Source organism: Phyllobates terribilis, unplaced genomic scaffold, assembly GCF_046119375.1.
Source record: "Phyllobates terribilis strain yellow unplaced genomic scaffold, ASM4611937v1 Scaffold_11__3_contigs__length_659146591, whole genome shotgun sequence".
Classification (NCBI taxonomy): domain Eukaryota; kingdom Metazoa; phylum Chordata; class Amphibia; order Anura; family Dendrobatidae; genus Phyllobates; species Phyllobates terribilis.
The window spans coordinates 562254404-562272453 of NW_027362771.1; the positions used below are offsets into that span (position 1 = coordinate 562254404).

At 44.9% G+C, this 18050-nt stretch overlaps 20 non-coding genes and 1 pseudogene across 20 annotated transcripts; all 21 read right to left on the reverse strand.

The window, feature by feature from the left end:
* Positions 1–2096: 2096 nt before the first annotated feature.
* LOC141167874 (U4 spliceosomal RNA) lies at positions 2097–2237 on the reverse strand. Its single transcript, XR_012251660.1, has one exon. It is a non-coding gene; the product is annotated as a U4 spliceosomal RNA (small nuclear RNA).
* A 280-nt stretch (positions 2238–2517) lies between these two features.
* On the reverse strand, positions 2518–2658 carry LOC141167920 (U4 spliceosomal RNA). Its single transcript, XR_012251701.1, has one exon. It is a non-coding gene; the product is annotated as a U4 spliceosomal RNA (small nuclear RNA).
* A 280-nt stretch (positions 2659–2938) lies between these two features.
* LOC141167826 (U4 spliceosomal RNA) lies at positions 2939–3079 on the reverse strand. Its single transcript, XR_012251614.1, has one exon. It is a non-coding gene; the product is annotated as a U4 spliceosomal RNA (small nuclear RNA).
* A 280-nt stretch (positions 3080–3359) lies between these two features.
* LOC141168320 (U4 spliceosomal RNA) lies at positions 3360–3500 on the reverse strand. Its single transcript, XR_012252061.1, has one exon. It is a non-coding gene; the product is annotated as a U4 spliceosomal RNA (small nuclear RNA).
* A 1481-nt stretch (positions 3501–4981) lies between these two features.
* Positions 4982–5116, reverse strand: LOC141167985 (U4 spliceosomal RNA). The gene has a single exon (XR_012251758.1). It is a non-coding gene; the product is annotated as a U4 spliceosomal RNA (small nuclear RNA).
* Positions 5117–5396: 280 nt separating this feature from the next.
* LOC141168175 (U4 spliceosomal RNA) lies at positions 5397–5537 on the reverse strand. The gene has a single exon (XR_012251923.1). It is a non-coding gene; the product is annotated as a U4 spliceosomal RNA (small nuclear RNA).
* A 285-nt stretch (positions 5538–5822) lies between these two features.
* On the reverse strand, positions 5823–5963 carry LOC141167745 (U4 spliceosomal RNA). The gene has a single exon (XR_012251535.1). It is a non-coding gene; the product is annotated as a U4 spliceosomal RNA (small nuclear RNA).
* Positions 5964–6244: 281 nt separating this feature from the next.
* LOC141168280 (U4 spliceosomal RNA) lies at positions 6245–6384 on the reverse strand. The gene has a single exon (XR_012252022.1). It is a non-coding gene; the product is annotated as a U4 spliceosomal RNA (small nuclear RNA).
* A 274-nt stretch (positions 6385–6658) lies between these two features.
* Positions 6659–6799, reverse strand: LOC141167729 (U4 spliceosomal RNA). Its single transcript, XR_012251520.1, has one exon. It is a non-coding gene; the product is annotated as a U4 spliceosomal RNA (small nuclear RNA).
* Positions 6800–7079: 280 nt separating this feature from the next.
* LOC141168118 (U4 spliceosomal RNA) lies at positions 7080–7220 on the reverse strand. Its single transcript, XR_012251868.1, has one exon. It is a non-coding gene; the product is annotated as a U4 spliceosomal RNA (small nuclear RNA).
* A 285-nt stretch (positions 7221–7505) lies between these two features.
* LOC141167666 (U4 spliceosomal RNA) lies at positions 7506–7646 on the reverse strand. Its single transcript, XR_012251459.1, has one exon. It is a non-coding gene; the product is annotated as a U4 spliceosomal RNA (small nuclear RNA).
* Positions 7647–7926: 280 nt separating this feature from the next.
* Positions 7927–8067, reverse strand: LOC141167776 (U4 spliceosomal RNA). The gene has a single exon (XR_012251566.1). It is a non-coding gene; the product is annotated as a U4 spliceosomal RNA (small nuclear RNA).
* Positions 8068–8348: 281 nt separating this feature from the next.
* Positions 8349–8489, reverse strand: LOC141168189 (U4 spliceosomal RNA). Its single transcript, XR_012251936.1, has one exon. It is a non-coding gene; the product is annotated as a U4 spliceosomal RNA (small nuclear RNA).
* Positions 8490–8769: 280 nt separating this feature from the next.
* Positions 8770–8911, reverse strand: LOC141167936 (U4 spliceosomal RNA). Its single transcript, XR_012251716.1, has one exon. It is a non-coding gene; the product is annotated as a U4 spliceosomal RNA (small nuclear RNA).
* Positions 8912–9191: 280 nt separating this feature from the next.
* LOC141168450 (U4 spliceosomal RNA) lies at positions 9192–9332 on the reverse strand. The gene has a single exon (XR_012252186.1). It is a non-coding gene; the product is annotated as a U4 spliceosomal RNA (small nuclear RNA).
* Positions 9333–9612: 280 nt separating this feature from the next.
* On the reverse strand, positions 9613–9753 carry LOC141168445 (U4 spliceosomal RNA). The gene has a single exon (XR_012252182.1). It is a non-coding gene; the product is annotated as a U4 spliceosomal RNA (small nuclear RNA).
* Positions 9754–10033: 280 nt separating this feature from the next.
* On the reverse strand, positions 10034–10174 carry LOC141168439 (U4 spliceosomal RNA). Its single transcript, XR_012252175.1, has one exon. It is a non-coding gene; the product is annotated as a U4 spliceosomal RNA (small nuclear RNA).
* A 278-nt stretch (positions 10175–10452) lies between these two features.
* On the reverse strand, positions 10453–10593 carry LOC141168526 (U4 spliceosomal RNA). The gene has a single exon (XR_012252260.1). It is a non-coding gene; the product is annotated as a U4 spliceosomal RNA (small nuclear RNA).
* Positions 10594–10873: 280 nt separating this feature from the next.
* LOC141167731 (U4 spliceosomal RNA) lies at positions 10874–11014 on the reverse strand. Its single transcript, XR_012251522.1, has one exon. It is a non-coding gene; the product is annotated as a U4 spliceosomal RNA (small nuclear RNA).
* A 282-nt stretch (positions 11015–11296) lies between these two features.
* LOC141167817 (U4 spliceosomal RNA) lies at positions 11297–11437 on the reverse strand. Its single transcript, XR_012251606.1, has one exon. It is a non-coding gene; the product is annotated as a U4 spliceosomal RNA (small nuclear RNA).
* A 280-nt stretch (positions 11438–11717) lies between these two features.
* Positions 11718–11846, reverse strand: LOC141167967 (U4 spliceosomal RNA; annotated as a pseudogene).
* Between the last annotated feature and the right edge of the window lie 6204 nt (positions 11847–18050).

The following is an 18050-nucleotide window of genomic DNA, read 5'->3' on the forward strand; positions in this document are numbered from 1 at the left end:
TTTTTCCAGACTTCATTCCCCACACTCTCTAGATCAAACTTTTTCACAAAATTTTCAATGAAACAATACCACTTAGGACACACAAATGCACATGGTCTCCTCAAATCCCTATCAGTCCATCCTAATCTACATAACATATTTCCACCCAAAAACCTCAACATACATGCAAATTTCCATTCACCTCCCAGCACTCTTTTTGCTGCAAAAAGAACATTAACACCCAAATACAACTCAACATTTGGAAAATTCATTCCTCCATTCCTCCAATCTTTCATCACTATCTCCCTTTTCACTCTCTCCATTTTTGTTCCCCAGAAAAAAAAAAAAAGATCCTATTCAATCTTCTCAGAACCAAATATCCAGGAGGAAATACTAGCGCAACATACAAGAACATTGGCAAAATCACACTTTTAATTATTAAAATCTTACCCACAAAAGACAGCTCTCTCAATTTCCAAAAATTTAACTTTTTCATCACTCTTTTACCCACATCCTCCCAACTTTCTCTCCCGTCTAAACTTTCATCCAATTTCACCCCTAGCACTTTCACCGCACCATATACTCTCTCAATACCCAAGTCTTCATGTATTGTCACATCACCAAAACACTTCCACACACTTTTACCCCAATTTACCCTAAAAGCGGATGCCCCACAAAATAAGGAGACTAACAATTTTGCCCTTCTTAACGCACACACTGACTCACAAACCACGCATACATCATCCATATATGCTAATACTTTCACCTCTTTTCCACCACTTCCAGGCAATTTTACACCCCTTATACATTTATCTCTCCTAATCAACTCCAATAAAGGTTCCATTACACAAATGAACACAATAGGTGACAGTGGGCAACCTTGCCTCAGACCTGAGCACACCCTCACTTCTTCACTGAGCCATCCATTTATCAGAAACTTACTATATGCATCTTTATACAACATCCTTATCACATTCACAAAATCACCAGGGAATCCCATTTTTACTAACACTCTGAACAAAAAACCATGCGACACTCTATCAAACGCCTTTGCAAAATCAATTGACAATATACTCACATCTTGCTTTCTATCCATACAATCCCACAGTACATCTCTTAACAAACACAAGTTCTCACTTATCCTCCTTCCAGGTACACCACACACTTGCTCTTCTCCAATCACTTGATTTATCACCTCTCTCATCCTATTTGCAACTAATTTTGCAAAGATCTTATAGTCCACATTTAAAAGTGTAATTGGCCTCCAATTTTTGACCTCTTTCTCATCACCATTCTTATGAATTAAAACAACCACACCACTTTTCATACTTTCAGCCGTTCTACTATTTTCCCACATAAACTTATACACTTCAACTAAATCACGCCCTATAATATCCCACATGCTTCTAAAAAACTCAGCCGGCAAACCATCCTCACCTGGAGTCTTGTTTAAAGCCATACTAACCATCACACGCTTCACCTCTTCCTCATTTAAGTCCTTCATCAGTTCAGGCAAATCATTCTCCAACACTTTTCTCTCAATGCAAGCAAACAAATCATCCTCAAGATCTCTATCATATTTTTTCCCTGCATACAAATCCTTATAGAAATCTTCCACCACACCCAAAACATCTTTCCCTTTCACAACTCTTCCATCCTTATCATTTGCTCTCACAAATTCCTCCTTTCGTCCCACCACCTTTTTGAAAAAAAATCTAGAACATTTTTCATCCTTTTCAAGCTTGTCCATTTTGGCCTGATATATTATTTCTTTGCCTCTTCCAATCAAACATTCACTAAACTTCTTCTTTGCTTCTTCAATTTCCACATCCACCTTCCAACCATTTTTTTTCACATTTTTAAGAAATACTAACCTCTTATTCAGCCATTCATACTTTCTCCTCTTTCTAGCAGCCCGTTTATACCCTTCTTTCCTAAAAAAACATACACGTTTGCTTTAGGGCTCAGGGAAGAGATCATTTATGGATATTGCAGGCAGACCATCTAGGTCTCTCCTGTTCCAAGCGAAAATCATCAATACGATGCTGTGGGGCGCAAAATTTCCTTTCCCAATTGGGAGGAGCTAACACTCCGTCATTTGCATACCATGGATTAAGTATCCTGAGAAACCAACAAAAATTGCCGATGATGTCTGTATTTCAAGTCATCATGGCGGGATATTGGGAAAAACTTATAATTAGCAATAATCACGCCTTGGTTAAACCTCATAGGCTACGATACTGCCACTGCGCAAAGTTAAAGTAACTCAGGTGACCAAGAAATCCCCACTTCCAGGAAGAGCTCGTTTAAGCCAGGGTGAGTACCAAATGACCACTGCCCTTCCCCAGCTGCCGCAAGGCATCCTGGCATTTGCAGTCTGAGGGCTCAGGGAAGAGTTCATTTTTGGCCATTGCGGGCAGATCAGCTCGATTTCTCCTGCTCCAAGCAAAAACCATCAATACTATGCAGTGTGGCACAACATTTCCTTACCCCACAGGGAGGAGCTAACACTCTGTCATTTGCATACCATGGATTAAGTCTCCTGAGGGACCAACAAAAATTGCCTATACTGATTGTAATTCAAGTCATCATGGCGTGGTATTGGGAAAAGTTTTCGATTAGCAATAATCACCCCTCAGTTAAACCTCATGGGCTACAATACTGCCACTGCGCAAAGTTAAAGCAACTTAGGTGACCAAGAAATCCCCACTTCCAGGAAGAGCTCGTTTAAGCCATGGTGAGTTCCAAATGACCACTGCCCTTCCTCCGCTGCCGCAAAGCATCCTGGTAATTGCAGTCTGAGGGTTCAGGTAAGAGGTTATTTTTGGAGGTTGCAGGCAGATCATCTAGGTCTCTCCTGATCCAAGCGAAAATCATCAATACGATGCTGTGGTGCGCAAGATTTCCTTTCCCAATTGGGAGGAGCTAACACTCTGTCATTTGCATACCATGGATTAAGTCTCCTGAGAAACCAAAAAAAATTGCCAATGATGTCTGTATTTCAAGTCATCATGGCGAGCTATTGGGAAAAATTTTCAATTAGCAATAATCACACCTCGGTTAAACCTCATGGGCTACGATACTGACACTGAGCAAAGTTAAAGTAACTCAGGTGACCAAGAAATCCCCACTTCCAGGAAGAGCTCGTTTAAGCCATGGTGAGTTCCAAATGACCACTGCCCTTCCCCCGCTACCGCAAGGCATCCTGGCAGTTGCAATCTGAGTGCTCAGGGAAGAGGTCATTTTTGGTCATTGCGGGCAGATCAGCTCGCTCTCTCCTGCTTCAAGCGAAAACCATCAATACGATGCAGTCCGGAACAGCATTTCCTTTCCCCACTGGGAGGAGCTAACACTCTGTCATTTGCATACCATGGATTAAGTCTCCTGAGAGACCAACAAAAATTGCCTATACTGACTGTATTTCAAGTCATCACGGCAGGGTATTGGGAAAAGTTTTCAATTAGCAATAATCACGCCTCAGTTAAACCTCATGGGCTACGATACTGCCACTGCGCAAAGTTAATGTAACTCAGGAGACCAAGAAATCCCAGCTTCCAGGAAGAGCTTGTTTAAGCCATGGTTAGTTCCAAATGACCACTGCCCTTCCTCTGCTGCCTCAAAGCATCCTGGGAGTTGCAGTCTGAGGGCTCAGGGAAGAGATCATTTTTGGCCATTACAGGCAGATCAGCTTGATCTCTCCTGTTCCAAGCAAAAATCATCAATCCGATGCTGTGGGAAGCAAGATTTCCTTTCCCAATTGAGAAGAGCTAACACTCTGTCATTTGCATACCATGGATTAAGTCTCCTAAGAGACCAACAAAAATTGCCGATGCTGACTGTATTTCAAGTCATTGTAGCACCCTGAGGATTCGGCTGCTACAGGGGTATTACACCTCAAGCCAGAGGTGTGGTATTCCACTCCCGGGTAAGGATGGAGTGTGGAACTGAGCTCAGTAGGCTGCATGCACTACATACATCCCATTTCCGGGGGACAGATCAATGGTACTCCCACTAGGTATATGTGCAGGTACGACAGTGTCTGTCCCTGGCTGGAGTGGGAGGGGGGTGGAACATCCCAGTAGTGTAGGGGCAGATAGGGGGAGCAGTATGGGTAATGCTAGGAGCTCATTGGGTGCTGGTCACCTGAGCTCACACATAGAGGGAGTATATAAGGTGGGAACCATCTTAGATCAGGGTCAGACAGGCAGACAGCTACTAGTCAGTCTGTTGTAGAGGGTCAAGCAGTCCTGAAAGAAGAGAGAGAGGAGTCAGAAGGACCCAGAGGGGAAGAAGAGGGAACCCCAAGAGCCCAAATACAAGCAGCAGGGTGAAGGGTTGGCACAAGGGTACCGGATCCCAAGCTGATGGAGGGCACTAATCCTCAGCCAGAGACCGGAGGTTGTGGGCAGGATCTGCCACGACCCCCCACTAAATCCACCAGGAAGGCAGACCAAGTATAGGGTCAGGGAACCCAGAAGAGGTGTACCCACCAAGAGACCCGAGGGAGCCGGACATAGGTGGATCCCTGGTGGGGAAGGCCAGAGAAAAGGAACGTCAGAAAGGGAGCTCAGGATCACGCTCCAGAATTACCTGGGGGTTGGCCGAGTCCAGGACCTGGTGGACGCAGCACGGCTCGGGCGGTCACTCAAGGCCGGAGTGACCAGAACAACAGCAGTAAGTAAAAACCCTGAACTGCACAGCCCGACTCTGAGTCTTAATACCATCCTCACTGCACCACCACAACCACCACCCTCTACAACTGACCCCCTGAGGCTATACCCCTCCCGTTGGGGGTTATACTATCAGAAGCTGCACACACACCATCAGCCTCAGCGGACCCTGCTGCAGCGGCGGCCGTATTGACCGCAAATCAACGGGTGGCGTAGTCGACACTAAAGAACATCCAGCAACATCTGTAGGACTGCCACACACTGAGCTTGACACCCTGGGCACGGACCGGGTCACCGCCACTCGGAGACTACAACCCCCATCTGATCCGGCTGCGGGTATCCCCCAAACAACACTGGCCCAGGGGGCGCGTCATCATCATGGCGGGCAATTGGGAAAAGTTTTCAATTAGCAATAATCACGCCTCGGTTAAACCTCATGGGCTACGATACTGCTACTGCGCAAAGTTAAAGTAACTCAGGTGACCATGAAATCCCCACTTCCAGGAAGAGCTCGTTTAAGCCATGGTGAGGTCCAAATGACCACTGCCTTTCCCCCGCTGCCGCAAGGCATCCTGGCAGTTGCAGTCTGAGGACTCAGGGAAGAGGTCATTTTTGGCCATTGCGGGCAGATCAGCTCGCTTTCTCCTACTCCAAGCGAAAACCATCAATACGATGCAGTGCGGAACAAGATTTCTTTTCCCCACTGAGAGGAACAAACACTCTGTCATTTGCATACCATGGATTAAGTCTCCTGAGAGACCAACAAAAATTGCCTATGTTGATTGTATTTCAAGTCATCATGGCGGGATATTGAGAAAAATTTTCAATTAGCAATAATCACGCCTCGGTTAAACCTCATAGGCTACGATACTGCCACTGCGCAAAGATAAAGTAACTCACTCAGGTGACCAAGAAATACCAGGTTCTAGGAAGAGCTTGTTTAAGCCATGGTGAGTTCCAAATGACCACTGCCCTTCCTCTGCTGCCGCAAAGCATCCTGGGAGTTGCAGTCTGAGTGCTCAGGGAAAAGGTCATTTTTGGCAATTGCAGGTACATCAACTCGATCTCTCCTGCTCCAAGCGAAAATCATCAATACGATGCTGTGGGGCGCAAGATTTCCTTTCCCCCACTGGGAGGAGCTAACACTCTGTCATTTTCATACCATGGATTAAGTCTCCTGAGAGACCAACAAAAATTGAATATGCTGACTGTATTTCAAGTCATCATGGTAGGGTATTGGGAAAAGTTTTCAATTAGCAATAATCACGCTTCGGTTAAACCTCATGGGCTACGATACTGCCACTGCGCAAAGTTAAAGTAACTCAGGTGACCAAGAAATCCCCACTTCCAGGAAGTACTCGTTTAAGCCATGGTGAGTTCCAAATGACCACTGCCCTTCCTCCACTGCCACAAAGCATCCTGGGAGTTGCAGTCTGAGGGCTCAGGGAAGAGGTCATTTTTGGCCATTGAGGGCAGATCAGCTCGATCTCTCCTGCTCGAAGCAAAAAACATCCATACTATGCTGTGTGGCACAACATTTCCTTTCCCCACTGGGAGGAGCTAACACTCTATCATTTGCATACCATGGATTAAGTCTTCTGAGAAACCAACAAAAATTGCCTATGCTGACTGTATTTCAAGTCATCATGGCGGGGTATTGGGAAAAGTTTTCAATTAGCAATAATCACGCCTCGGTTAACCCTCATGGGCTACGATACTGCCACTGCGCAAAGTTGAAGTAACGCAGGTGACCAAGAAATCCCCACTTCCAGGAAGAGCTCGTTTAAGCCATGGTGAGTTCCAAATGACCACTGCCCTTCCTCCGCTGCAGCAAAGCATCCTGGGAGTTGCAGTCTGAGGGATCAGGGAAGAGGTCATTTTTGGAGATTGCAGGCAGATCATCTAGCTCTCTCCTGTTTCAAGCGAAAATCATCAATACGATGCTGTGGGGCGCAAGATTTTTTTTCCCCACTGGGAGGAACTAACACTCTGACATTTGCATACCATGGTCTCCTGAGAGACCAACAAAAATTGCCGATGCTGACTGTATTTCAAGTCATCATGGCAGGCTATTGGGAAAAGTTTTCAATCAGCAATAATCATGCCTCGATTAAACCTCATGGGCTATGATTCTGCCGCTGAGTAAAGTTAAAGTAACTCAGGTGACAAAGAAATCCCAGCTTCCAGGAAGAGTTTGTTTAAGCCTTGGTGAGTTCCGAATGACCACTGCCCTTCCCCCGCTACCGCAAGGCATCCTGGCTGTTGCAGTCTGAGTGCTCAGAGAAGAGGTCATTTTTCTCCATTGCGGGCAGATCAGCTCTATATCTCCTGTTCCAAGCGAAAATCATCAATACGATGCTGTGGGGCGCAAGATTTCCTTTCCCAATTGGGAGGAGCTAACACTCTGTCATTTGCATACCATGGATTAAGTCTCCTGAGAGACCAACAAAAATTGCCTATGCTGACTGTATTTCAAGTCATCATGGCAGGGTATTGGGAAAAGTTTTCAATTAGCAATAATCACGCCTCGGTTAAACCTCATGGGCTACGATACTGCCACTGCGCAAAATTAAAGTAACTCACTCAGGTGACCAAGAAATACCAGTTTCTAGGAAAAGCTTGTTTAAGCCATGGTGAGTTCCAAATGACCACTGCCCTTCCTCCGCTGCCGCAAAGCATCCTGGGAGTTGCAGTCTGAGTGCTCAGGGAAAAGGTCATTTTTGGCAACTGCAGGCAGATCAACTCGATCTCTCCTGCTCCAAGCGAAAATCATCAATACAATGCTGTAGGGCGCAATATTTTCTTTCCCCCACTGGGAGGAGATAACACTCTGTCATTTGCATACCATGGATTAAGTCTCCTGAGAGACCAACAAAAATTGTCAATGCTGACTGTATTTCAAATCATCATAGCGGGCTATTGGGAAAAGTTTTCAATTAGCAATAATCACGCCTCGGTTAAACGTCATGGGCTACGATACTGCCACTGCGCAAAGCTTAAGTAACTCAGGTGACCATGAAATCCGTACTTCCAGGAAGAGCTCGTTTAAGCCATGGTGAGTTCCATATGACCACTGCCCTTCCCCCGCTACCGCAAGGCATCCTGGCAGTTGCAGTCTGAGGGCTCAGGGAAGAGGTCATTTTTGGCCATTGCGCGCAGATCAGCTCGCTCTCTCCTGCTCCAAGCGAAAACCATCAATACGATGCAGTGTGGAACAAGATTTCCTTTCCCCACTGGGAGGAGCTAACACTCTGACATTTGCATACCATGGATTAAGTCTCCTAAAAGACCAACAAAAATTGCCTATGATGACTGTATTTCAAGTCATCATGGCAGGATATTAGGAAAAGTTTTCAATTAGCAATAATCACGCCTCGGTTAAACCTCATGGGCTACGATACTGCCACTGCGCAAAGTTAAAGTAACTCAGGTGACCAAGAAATCCCCACTTCCAGGAAGAGCTCGTTTGCGCATTGGTGAGTTCCAAATGACCACTGCCGTTCCCCCTCAACCGCAAGGCATCCTGGCAGTTGCAGTCTGAGTGCTCAGGGAAAAGGTCATTTTTGGCAATTGCAGGCAGAGCAGCTCGATCTCTCCTGCTCCAAGCGAAAATCATCAATACGATGCTGTAGGGCGCAAGATTTCCTTTCCCCCACTGGGAGGAGCTAACACTCTGTCATTTGCATACCATGGATTAGGTCTCCTGAGAGACCAACAAAAATTGTCAATGCTGACTGTATTTCAAATCATCATGGCGGGCTATTGGGAAAAGTTTTCAATTAGCAATAATCACGCCTCGGTTAAACCTCATGGGCTACGATACTGCCACTGCGCAAAGCTTAAGTAACGCAGGTGACCATGAAATCCGTACTTCCAGAAAGAGCTCCTTTAAACCATGGTGAATTCCATATGACCACTGCCCTTCCCCCGCTGCCACAAGGCATCCTGGCAGTTGCAGTCTGAGGGCTCATAGGAGAGGTCATTTTTGGCCATTGCGGGCAGATCAGCTCGCCCTCTTCTGCTCCAAGTGAAAACCATCAATACGATGCAGTGCGGAACAACATTTCCTTTCCCCACTGGAAGGAACTAACACTCTGACATTTGCATACCATGGATTAAGTCTCCTGAGAGACCAACAAAAAATTGCCTGTGCTGACTATATTTCAAGTCATCATGGCAGGGTATTGGGAAAAGTATTCAATTACCAATAATCACGCCTCGGTTAAACCTCATGGGCTACGATACTGCCACTAAGCAAAGTTAAAGCTACTCAAGTGACCAAGAAATCCCCACTTCCAGGAAGAGCTCGTTTAAGCCATGGTGAGTTCCAAATGACCACTGCCCTTCCTCCGCTGCCAAAAAGCATCCTGGGAGTTGCAGTCTGAGGGCTCAGGGAAGAGGTCATTTTTGGACATTGCAGGCAAATCATCTAGCTCTTTCCTGTTCCAAGCAAAAACCATGAATACGATGCAGTCCAGAACAACATTTCCTTTCCCAATTGGGAGGAGCTAACACTCTGTCATTTGCATACCCTGGATTAAGTCTCCTGAGAGACCAACAAAAATTTCCGATGCTGACTGTATTTCAAGTCATCATGGCGGGCTATTGGGAAAAGTTTTCAATCAGCAATAATCACGCCTTGGTTAAACCTCATGGACTATGATACTGCCACTGCGCAAAGTTAAAGTAACTCAGGTGACCAAGAAATCTCCACTTCCAGGAAGAGCTCGCTTAAGCCATGGTGAGTTCCAAATGACAACTGCCCTTCCCTCGCTACCGCAAGGCATCCTGGCAGTTGCAGTCTGAGTGCTCAGAGAAGAGGTAATTTTTAGAGATTGCAGGCAGATCATCTATCTCTCTCCTGTACCAAGCGAAAATCATCAATACGATGCTGTGGGGCGCAAGATTTCCTTTCCCAATTGGGAAGAGCTAACATTCCATCATTTGCATGCCATGGATTAAGTCTCCTGAGAGACCAACAAAAATTGCCTATTCTGACTGTATTTCAAGTCATCACGGCAGGGTATTGAGAAAAGTTTTCAATTAGCAATAATCACGCCTCAGTTAAACCTCATGGGCTACGATACTGCCACTGCGCAAAGTTAAAGTAACTCAGGAGACCAAGAAATCCCCAATTCCAGGAAGAGCTCGTTTAAGCCATGGTTAGTTCCAAATGACCACTGCCCTTCCTCTGCTGCCGCAAAGCATCCTGGGAGTTGCAGTCTGAGGGCTCAGGGAAGAGGTCATTTTTGGCTATTGTAGGCAGATCAGCTCGATCTCTCCTGCTCCAAGCAAAAATCATCAATAGGATGCTGTGGGGCGCAAGATTTCCTTTCCCCACTGGGAGGAGCTAACACTATGTCATTTGCATACCATGGATTAAGTCTCCTGAGAGACCAGCAAAAATTGCCGATGCTGACTGTATTTCAAGTCATCATGGCGGGATATTGGGAAAAGTTTTCAATTAGCAATAATCACGCCTCGGTTAAACCTCATGGGCTACGATACTGCCACTGCGCAAAGTTAACGTTACTCAGGTGACCAAGAAATCCTCACTTCCAGGAAGTGCTCGTTTAAGCCATGGTGAGTTCCAAATGACCACTGCCCTTCCTCCGCTGCCACAAAGCATCCTGGGAGTTGCAGTCTGAGTGCTCAGAGAAGAGGTCATTTTTGGACATTGCAGGCAGATCATCTAGCTCTCTCCTTTTCCAAGCGAAAATCATCAATACGATGCTGTGGGGCGCAAGATTTCCTTTCCCAATTGGGAGGAGCTAACACTGTCATTTGCATACCATGGATTAAGTCTCCTGAGAGACCAACAAAAATTGCCTATACTGACTGTATTTCAAATCATCACGGCGGGGTATTGGGAAAAGTTTTCAATTAGCAATAATCACACCTCAGTTAAACCTCATGGGCTACGATACAGCCACTGCGCAAAGTTAAAGTAACTCAGGAGACCAAGAAATCCCAGCTTCCAGGAAGAGCTTGTTTAAGCCATGGTTAGTTTCAAATGACCACTGCCCTTTCTCTGCTGCCGCAAAGCATCCTGGGAGTTGCAGTCTGAGGGCTCAGGGAAGAGGTCATTTTTGGCCATTGCATGCAGACCAGCTCGATCTCTCCTGCTCCAAGCAAAAATCATCAATACGATGCTGTGGGGTGCAAGATTTCCTTTCCCCACAGGGAGGAGCTAACACTATGTCATTTGCATACCATGGATTAAGTCTCCTGAGTGACCAACAAAAATTGCCGATGCTGACTGTACTTCAAGACATCATGGCGGGATATTGAGAATATTTTTCAATTAGCAATAATCACGCCTCGGTTAAACCTCATGGACTACGATACTGCCACTCCGCAAAGTTAACGTTACTCAGGTGACCAAGAAATCCCAGATTCTAGGAAAAGCTTGTTTAAGCCATGGTGAGTTCCAAATGACCACTGCTCTTCCTCCGCTGCCGCAAAGCATCCTGGGAGTTGCAGTCTGAGTGCTCAGGGAAAAGGTCATTTTTGGCCATTGCAGGCAGATCAGCTCAATCTCTCCTGCTCCAAGCGAAAATCATCAATACGATGCTGTAGGGCGCAAGATCTCTTTTCCCCCCACTGGGAGGAGCTAACACTCTGTCATTTGCATACCATGGATTAAGTCTCCTGAGAGACCAATAAAAATTGAATATGCTGACTGTATTTCAAGTCATCATGGCAGGGTATTGGGAAAAGTTTTCAATTAGCAATAATCACGCCTTGGTTAAACCTCATGGGCTACGATACTGCCACTGCGCAAAGTTAAAGTAACTCAGGTGACCAAGAAATCCCCACTTCCAGGAGGAGCTTGTTTAAGCCATGGTGAATTCCATATGACCACTGCCCTTCCTCCGCTGCCGCAATGCATCCTGGCAGTTGCAGTCTGAGGGCTCAGGTAAGAGTTCAGTTTTGGCCATTGCGGGCAGAACAGCTCTCTCTCTCCTGCTCCAAGCGAAAACCATCAATACGATGCAGTGCGTAACAACATTTCCTTTCCCCACTGGGAGGAGCTAACACTCTGTCATTTGCATACCATGGATTAAGTCTCCTGAGAGACCAACAAAAATTGCCGATGCTGACTGTATTTCAAGTCATCATGGCGGGCAATTGGGAAAAGTTTTCAATTAGCAATAATCACTCCTCGGTTAAACCTCATGGGCTACGATTAGAGATGAGCGTTGTTCTACTCGAACTGTTCACCAATCTCAAATTCGAGCTGTTTTGGGCGGTGTTCGAGCCGTTCGGCGAACACGAACAATTTGAGAAAAATTCGGCTGTTCGAGGTTATGTTCGATAACTGTTCGTGCACCAAAATCATAACTGGATTTTTTCTCAGTAATGATGAAAATTAATGTTAATACGCAGTTTGAGTGTACAGCGGGGTGGGGGGAGGGGCAGGGGATGGATCTCTGCAGGAACAATGAAGATCTTCATTTTTTTTTCTCTTTCCCGCATTTGCAGTGGGGAGGTGCAATCTGTCAGCCTATCAGCAGCGCACACACGGAGCGAAATGCTTTTTTTCACACAAGCAAGGGCATGTGTCATTGGCAGTGTATGTCACATGTCCTTGCCCTATAAGACCAAGCCATTTTCCCCGTCGCCACCATTTTCTCACTGCTGCAGCTGCATGTTAGACGGCACCGCTGTTGCTGTGTGCGCTATACCTTGTTAATTTCAAGCCAATTTTCGCACAAATCTACAGATAGCTTGGGAGTAGGGAATAGTTGTGATTGCAGTCCTTTGAAGGACTAGGTTACAGCATTTCCTACGACTTTTATCAGGCAGGACTGTGCTCTTAAATAGATAGGTTGTGGGAGTAAAGACTAATTGTAATTGGAGTCCTTTTCAGGACTAGGTTACATCAGTTCCTATCAGTTTTTGTCAGGCAGGTCTGTGCCAGTGCTGTGCAAGTTTTTTTCACAGCATTTGGCTGAATCTAGCAAAGCTAATCCTTTTTGGCCTATTGCAGAGTGTGTTAGTCAGTGGAGTAGCCTATCTGTGTTGCAAGATATACCACCTGTGCATAGAATACCAATTTTTTTACTGCACCTAGTGAAGTAAAATCTTTTGGGCATAGCATCATTCTATTAGTCCATCTATACTGACCTCCATCAGGTTGTAAATTGAATATAATTTTTTTCTGCATCTAGCTCTGAAAAAATATTGGGCTTCTAGCTGTGTGTGGGACTTGTTCTATTAATCCATCTATACAGACCTCCATCAGGTTGCAAACTGAATATATTTTTTTCTGCATCTACCTCTGAAAAAATATTGGGCTTCTAGCTGTGTGTGGGACTTGTTCTATTAATCCATCTATACAGACCTCCATCAGGTTGCAAACTGAATATATTTTTTTCTGCATCTACCTCTGAAAAAATATTGGGCTTCTAGCTGTGTGTGGGACTTGTTGTATTAGTCCATCTATACTGACCTCCATCAGGTTGCAAACTGAATATATTTTTTTCTGCATCTACCTCTGAAAAAATATTGGGCTTCTAGCTGTGTGTGGGACTTGTTCTATTAATCCATCTATACAGACCTCCATCAGGTTGCAAACTGAATATATTTTTTTCTGCATCTACCTCTGAAAAAATATTGGGCTTCTAGCTGTGTGTGGGACTTGTTCTATTAATCCATCTATACAGACCTCCATCAGGTTGCAAACTGAATATATTTTTTTCTGCATCTACCTCTGAAAAAATATTGGGCTTCTAGCTGTGTGTGGGACTTGTTCTATTAATCCATCTATACAGACCTCCATCAGGTTGCAAACTGAATATATTTTTTTCTGCATCTACCTCTGAAAAAATATTGGGCTTCTAGCTGTGTGTGGGACTTGTTGTATTAGTCCATCTATACTGACCTCCATCAGGTTGCAAACTGAATATATTTTTTTCTGCATCTACCTCTGAAAAAATATTGGGCTTCTAGCTGTGTGTGGGACTTGTTCTATTAATCCATCTATACAGACCTCCATCAGGTTGCAAACTGAATATATTTTTTTCTGCATCTACCTCTGAAAAAATATTGGGCTTCTAGCTGTGTGTGGGACTTGTTCTATTAATCCATCTATACAGACCTCCATCAGGTTGCAAACTGAATATATTTTTTTCTGCATCTACCTCTGAAAAAATATTGGGCTTCTAGCTGTGTGTGGGACTTGTTCTATTAATCCATCTATACAGACCTCCATCAGGTTGCAAACTGAATATAATTTTTTTCTGCATCTACCTCTGAAAAAATATTTGGGCTTCTAGCTGTGTGTGGGACTTGTTCTATTAGTCCATCTATACTGACCTCCATAAGGTTGCAAACTGAATATATTTTTTTCTGCATCTACCTCTGAAAAAATATTCGGCTTCTAGCTGTGGGTGGGACTTGTTCTATTAATCCATCTATACAGACCTCCATCAGGTTGCAAACTGAATATATTTTTTTCTGCATCTACCTCTGAAAAAATATTGGGCTTCTAGCTGTGTGTGGGACTTGTTCTATTAATCCATCTATACAGACCTCCATCAGGTTGCAAACTGAATATAATTTTTTTCTGCATCTACCTCTGAAAAAATATTTGGGCTTCTAGCTGTGTGTGGGACTTGTTCTATTAGTCCATCTATACTGACCTCCATAAGGTTGCAAACTGAATATAATTTTTTTCTGCATCTAGCACTGAAAAAATATTTGGCCTTCTAGCAGTGTGTGGGACTTGTTCTATTAGTCATCTATACTGACCTCCATCAGGTTGCAAATTCAAAATAATTTTTTGTTTGCATCTACCTCTGAAAAAATATTTGGCCTTCTAGCAGTGTGTGGGACTTGTTCTATTAGTCCATCTATACTGACCTCCATCATGTTGCAAACTGAATATAATTTTTTTCTGCATCTAACTCTGAAAAAATATTTGGCCTTCTAGCAGTGTGTGGGTCTCATTGTATTAGGCCATCTATACCAACCTCCACCAGCTTTTCAATTAATAATAATTTTTCGCTGCATCTAGCCCTGAAAATAATTTTTGTTCTCAATAGTGGTAGCAATAGAAATATGGGGCGCGCTCCTGGCTTACAAAAATATACGCTTCATAACAAAAAACACCAGCTTAGCGCGCTGCATTAATAAGATGGCATCATGGTCTCTCCCAGTGCTAGGCCTACTACCCAGGCTAGCATTCCTGTGCCTAAAACACAATGTATGGGTCCGCGCTAGCCACTATGCTGAGGGGTCTAAAGCTGCTGCTAACGCTTTATAACAATTCAATTGGCAGATTTTCACAGAGCTCTTCCACAATGCCCACCCATCGGGACAACAGTTGCCCACCTTCCCTATGGGATCTAGTGGCGAATAGTTGATGCCATTAATCAGAGCGTCAGTTGCCCCGTCAACGTGGCAAGCATACGGTAAGGCATGGGAAGAGTGGACACGACTAGTAGCAGGCAGACGGGTTGACCAATGTGAACAAGCCAGATCACAAGTCACCATAGAATTTCTCCACCAGCTAATGATGAGGGGCATATCAGGGGCGTCAGCGCAGCGGTGTCTGACCTGAGTAGCATTTCACTTTCAACTACTGAATTGGGGAGATGTGACAAAGATTCATCATCAGACAATCCATAAAAGGGTGGAAAAGGGGTCAGCCAAGTCAGGAGTGTAGACGTCCCGTCCCGTGTCACTAAAACTGATTTCTCACATCATATCCCTAACACCATTAACATGACACTCACAATTTGAAGCAACACTACTGTCTACTGCATTTGTGATCGCCTTCTTCGGGGCGCTATGCATAAGCGAATTAGTCCCTCAATCCAAAATTAGCACCAGTGGAGGCTTATTACACCAGGACGTAGTCATAGGCAATAATGTAATACGTCTACGCATACACAAATCGAAAATGGTTCCAGCGGGCAGGGGCACTTGGGTACTTCTGCAACCCACAAACGGTACACTGAGTCGGGTAACAATAGTAAAACCATATCTAACCATCAGATCACAAAGTAATTTGTTCCTATCACACATTGATGGGACGCCATTATCAAGATACCAGTTCCAAGCTATATTTAATAAATGCATAACATCGGCAGGGAACCACCCCAAAGATTACGGGACACACTCATTCCGCATAGGCGCGGCCACAGAAGCAGCAAGAGCAGGACTGTCAGAAACGGAAGTTCAGAGGATAGAGAGATGGTGATCCACGTGTTTGGCAAGATACATAAGACCGGACTTGTTATCCTAACGTGGTTTGTTTCTTTTACAGGTGACGCTAAGCCAACAGTGTGGGTGATAGGCCACTCGTATATATATTGGGCAGATTAAAGGGCCAAAGTCCGCCCAGGCGGGAGGAAATTAGAGTTTCATAACACATATTTCAACTGGAGAGGTATTAGAGGCCTGCTATGGCCACAGGTACTAATGGAGGTAATCAAGGTAGGGAGAGAGGCAAGATGTCTGGTCATCTTAGTTATACAGGCCGGGGGAAACAACCTAGGTCATCACAAGAGCGCATAACTAATGGCAATAATGAAACTAGACACTGAGCGCTTCAGAGAATTTTTCACAAAACTAGCTATAGTATGGTCAGAGATTGTGCCGATAGCGGTATGGCAAGGTGCGCGAGACATCACGGCCATCGAACGGACAAGGCGGGTAATAAATATTCGGATGGCAAAATTTAGAAGAGACAGAGGCGGTGTAGTGGTACGACACCGACAACTGGAAGGAGATAAAGCAGGCCTCATACGGCCCGACGGTGTTCACTTAATGGATATTGGACTGGACATATTCCTGTCAGGACTCCAGGACGGAGTGGAACAAGCGTTAAGAGTGATGGGTGGGGGTCAGAGTCCTACATACGAGTACGCAGGATCCTCCGTGGCCTGGAAATAGAAAGGACATGTTGGACAGTTACACTTGTTGGCCAAGTTGCCGGAGTGGAGACCCAGGGCATGCTGCAACAAGCTGAATTATTTTAGAAATAAAATGTCTTTCTAATGGAATGAGTATAAAGAGTTAATAAAGCTGTGACCGATCCTCACCCATCCAGTTGTAAGAGTTACATTATTGTATTGTCAAGGAAAGGGGGGCGGTAGGGGGGCTGAGCGTCTGGGTTTGGTTGGGGGTCCCCACAGTCTGCCTAGGCTAGATTAATTTAAAAATTCTTATTAGATACACAGGCGGTGCAGCTTGCTTCGCAGCTGGGCTACTACGCCCAAAGTATTGCCTAGGCTAGATGCAGTTAAAAATTCTACGCTGACTAGCAGACACTGAAGATTTGGAGCAGACCTCTGAGTAAACAGCTCTTCAGACTCAATCATCTGTGTTACCCCAAGCCATAGTGTATGTAGTTTCTTACAGTTAAAAGGGGGGGGGAGCGACCCAACCCACCTGGAATTGACGATGCCAACGTCACGTAAGACACAGCAAGGGGACTCCAAAAAGAGTTTCCATTTTTTCACAAAATTGTGGCACAGACACCACTTAACCCTAGAACGCATACCTGGGGCCTCGCAGTCCCGCCCTGTTAATTGTTTTCTATTTTCTGCAAGATTACTTTAGTTAGAATTTTGAAACTCTAGGTATTCTTCATGTATATAGTTGTTTGTCATTTGAGTTTGAGTTATTCAATGTTATTTGCACACGGGCCTAAAAGGCCCCAGGTATATGAAAGTGTAGATTTTTATGGTCATGCGTTCTAGGGTTAAGTGGCATCAATTGCCCCACAGTTGCTTAAAACGGTTGGTAAGGTGATATTACCAAATCCTCAAGCTTTTAGCCTCCCAAGGATAACACAGGATTAGAAAAGTCCTTGCGAATCCATGATTTGTTCATCTTTATGAACGTGAGTCTGTCTACATTCTCAGTGGACTGCCGCGTGCGCTTATCTGTCAGCACACCATCAGCAGCGCTGAACACACGTTCAGAGAGAACACTGGCTGCAGGGCATGACAAGATCTCCAAGGCGTGAGTGGCGAGCTCCGGCCATTTTTCCAGATTGGAATACCAAAATGAGCAAGGGTCCAGTGACACAGTCATGGCTTCGATGTTCACTTGGAGATACTCCTGAACCATCCTCTCTAGGCATTGACTATGTGTCAGACTTCTTGTCTCCTGTGGCCTTGCAAAGGATGGTCTAAAAAAGTGGTGAAACGATTTCACAAAATTGCTGTTACCAGCAGATACTGTGTTACTGTTACGGTTTGAGTGATGAAGACTCGACAGTCCCGCGGTTGGCAAGTTAGAACTGTGAGATTCACTTCGTGCACCACTGGTGTTTTGTGGAAAAGCACATGTAAGATTCTGCAACAGCGTCTGCAGATACTCCTGCATGCGTCAATCCCTTTTTATGGCAGGAATTATTTCGGCAAATTTACTTTTGTACCGGGG